The sequence below is a fragment of the Mesoplodon mirus genome, assembly GCF_964341445.2.
Source record: "Mesoplodon mirus genome assembly, chromosome: 15".
Lineage (NCBI taxonomy): Eukaryota > Metazoa > Chordata > Mammalia > Artiodactyla > Ziphiidae > Mesoplodon > Mesoplodon mirus.
In genome coordinates this window covers 14435545-14439360 of record NC_138991.1, presented here as the reverse complement: position 1 = coordinate 14439360, position 3816 = coordinate 14435545, and the positions used below count along the sequence as shown (strand labels likewise).

The 3816-nt window shown below is 36.8% G+C and overlaps 1 pseudogene across 1 annotated transcript; it reads right to left on the bottom strand.

The window, feature by feature from the left end:
* Nucleotides 1-1407: 1407 nt before the first annotated feature.
* LOC309816667 (methylsterol monooxygenase 1-like) lies at nucleotides 1408-2592 on the bottom strand (annotated as a pseudogene). The gene has a single exon. The product of its transcript is annotated as a methylsterol monooxygenase 1-like (transcript).
* Between the last annotated feature and the right edge of the window lie 1224 nt (nucleotides 2593-3816).

Below are 3816 nucleotides of genomic sequence, written 5' to 3'. Positions count from 1 at the left end.
CAGTTCACAGGAATTGTGTCCTGTAATTTATAAGAAGACTGTCAAAGGCCTACATCTAATTACATCATGATGAAATTTCAGGACACCAAGGATAAAAAGGAAGTGAAATAAAATTATCTAGGGTGGAATGAGAATACAATCACCAGTCTTCTCATTTGCAACTTTGTAAGCAAGAAAACAACAGAATGATATCTCCAAATTTCTCTGGCCAAATACTGTGAATTTAGGATTCTTTACCCAACCAAGCTATCAAGCAAACGTAAGGGCATCATAAAGACATTTTAAGACACAAGCAGACTAAAAAAGTTTGCAACTCACAGTCCATACAGAACAGCATTTCTCAACAGGGTCCTGCTGGCATTTTTGGGTGGAACAATTGTTCATCGTGTAAGACGGATCCACACACTGCAGGTTGCTTAGTGTCTTTCACTGCCGTCCACTAAATGCCAGTAGCATTCCTCCTCAATCACTATGACAATACAAAACACCCCTACATTGGGAAGGGGTGCAGGATAGCCTCTGGTTGAGAACCCACTGGTGTAGAAGATATACTCCAACAAAGAGAAAATGAATTTAGGAAGAAAATGTGTGATATAAGAAGCACAGGTAAGCAAGGAAACCAGAAAGGTTTATTTATTTATTTAATCAAACAAAATCATTTGTTTCAATAGCTTCAAGTGCAAATACAGCAAGTCAGTACACAAAGTTTCAAGATACAGCTTTAAGTATAATGAAAACTTGGTACACAAAAATGAAAGGGTAAGTAGCAGAAATAAAGCCCAGTGTTTAAAAAATTCAAGTAACCTGAAAACCTTTAGACTAAAATAGTCTTTCATCAATTCAGAAATGCCTTAATTTATAGATAAGAGTAGTACATTGTAATCAAAAAGGACTTCTCAAAGAAAGAGAATCACCCCAAACTGGTCAGCTCCAGATAAGAGTAGAAATTCCCGGTGCTGTCTATTTCAGAGTTAGCACTCACTCACACTATACAGATTGGTGTGGTTCAACCCATGGCATTTGATCTTTAAGCAAATTCCAAAAAAGTGTTTAAAGTTCAATGCTACTAAGAGTTCTTGAAATGGCCACTATATATTTAAAAGGTTTGAAGAGGGCTTCCCTGGTGGCACAGTGGTTAAGAATCCGCCTGCCAGTGCAGGGGACACGGGTTCGAGCCCTGGTCTGGGAAGATCCCACACGCCACGGAGCAACTAAGCCTGTGCACCACAACTATTGAGCCTGCACTCTAGAGCCCGCGAGCCACAACTACTGAGCCCATGTGTTACAACTACTGAAACCCGCGCGCCTAGAGCCCATGCTCCAAAACAAAGAGAAGCCACCACAATGAGAAACCCGCGCATCACAACGAAGAGTAGACCCCACTCACTGCAACTAGAGAAAGCCCGCTCGCTCAGCAACAAAGACCCAATGCAGCCAAAAATAAATAAATAAAAATAAATTTAAAAAGTAAAATAAAATAAAAGGTTTGAAGACCAATTTCAGCTTCAGGCCCATAGTACAACTTGGGGAAAAGACCTACATTAATACTCCTTCCATTACTTAAATCCTTTTTGTGAGGTTAGCAACATGGCCTTTAAAGCTTCCTCAGGGAAACTGTACTTAAACATATAAAAGTTCCCACTAGGAAGATAATTAAAAGTTGTTAATGTTCTTTTTATCACTTAGCAACCAAGACATGTTTATTTCCCCTCCCCAGAAGCAATGTTAGCTACTAGCTTCAATTCAGGAAATGTGTATCTTCAGGAAGGTTTATGTGAGATGTTTATTCAGTCTTTTTCTCAACCTTCACCTTCTCATTGTAGGCAGTAAATTGAGAGTCTGTTCCAAAAAGTCTATCCCACCATGTAAATGTCGAAACATGAAGTTCATGTGGTGGAAATCGTGACTCCGAGAACCAGCATAGAAAGGAATGAGATTTAAAGGGTTGAGAGGAATGTCATAACCACTATGGACATCAACAGTTTCTATCAAACGAATGGTCACCCAGGCCCAGAGAAGAATAACAGGATCACATAAAAGCATGATTCCAATGAAAAAATCCAGTTCCAAGAATTAGGGTTTCCAGAGGATGTGCATATACAGCTTCCATTCCAAATGGAGCCTGAAACTCATGATGAATTTTATGAATATGATTATAGAATGTTTTGTGGTGTAAGAGCCTATGCAGGAAGTAGTGCCAGGTATCCTCAATCACTGCTCAGCCAAACCATCTTGCCAAAAGCATGTACCATCTTGGCATTGTTTCCCAATCATAAGGAGTATTGAAATACTCTGTAAAATAATAGGTTCCACAAATCAAAGGAAGCTGGATACAAAAGTGATTAAAGAGAAGTACTTTAAAACATTTCCATTGATTTCCCCACGTTTCTGGTTTATCCTTTTGAATTTTGTACTTTTTCATGTAAGGTATAAATTGAAACAAAAATGCAGGTAAACAGAACAAGAAATAAAGGACCTCATGAACTATGAGGGATCCTCATGTTGCCATCTGGAACTCTGTATAATTATTCAACATATAGTTCCAAGCATTTTTAAATGGTTCCTGCAGAGGATTCTCAGGTAAAAGTGAATCCACAGCCAAGGATGCTGAACTAAAGATGCTGATACTTTCACTTGTTGCCATTTTTCACATCTCTGCAGACAGCCTTATAATTCTGCACGCTGCTGGGAAAGGTTTATTTTTAAGTCTAAATAAATATCTTTACTTATAATAATTAACTAAAAGCTAAGATGATAACATGGGGTTGAGAGGTATGAAATCTGGGAAGGAGGTAGGAGAGAAAAGTAAAAGCATGCTAAGATTCTCATTTTATTTAGTGGGAAGATACAGATGTTAATTAACTCTAGATGTTGATTAAGAATATGCTTAACAATGTGTGTCAAAGATATAAAGATAATAGGAACAGAATATATATTTTCCAAGTCATCAGAAGAAAAATTAATTGAGGACAAACAAAATGTCCTCCATCATCAACTAACCAAAAAGCAGGGGTGAAAGAGAAGCATGAAAACAGCATATGCAATAGAAAAGCCATGGTAAATTGGTAGAACATGTGTAAATATATCAATAACCATAATAAATGTAAATCTATTACATTCACTGTTAAAAGACAAAGACTCTTGACTTGAGTTTAAAAAGTCAAACCGTGTGATGTTTTATAAGAGACAGCAAAAACAGGGCAATATAGAAAAACTGAAAACACTGAGATGGAAAAAGGTATTCCAGGCAAATGCCAGCAAAGGGAAAGCATCAATTTTAGCATTAGGCAAAATGGATTTCAAGGCAAAAATAATCAGTATGATTTGAAAAGACAAAAATAGATATTGATGAAATATTTAATCTACCAATAAGTTTAGTCTTTGTGCTTATATGTGCCTAGTAACATAGAATTGAGATATATAATACTAAACCTGATAGAATTACAAGAAAAAACAACAAATCCACAGTTTTGTGAGAAACTTTTAACTTACCTGTTAGAAATCCACAGAACGAGTAGTCAGAAAGTCATGTAAGGTGTTACCATGATTAACAAGATGTATAGAATAGAGTTATATGGAGATACGTTTTCCCTTTTCACACACACGTGATAACTTTTACAAAAATTGTCCTTATTTGAAATAATAGTTTTTTCCTTTTAACCCCCCTTCTCACTTTTCTCCTATTCTCATATTTTCTTTCCTCCCTTCCTGTTTGTCTCTCCATCTGTACCATCTGCTTTTCCTCCTCCCAGGTAGCCTTGCTAGCAGATGGATTATATTCTTCTATATTTTTTCATGCTCATAAACTCAGATGCA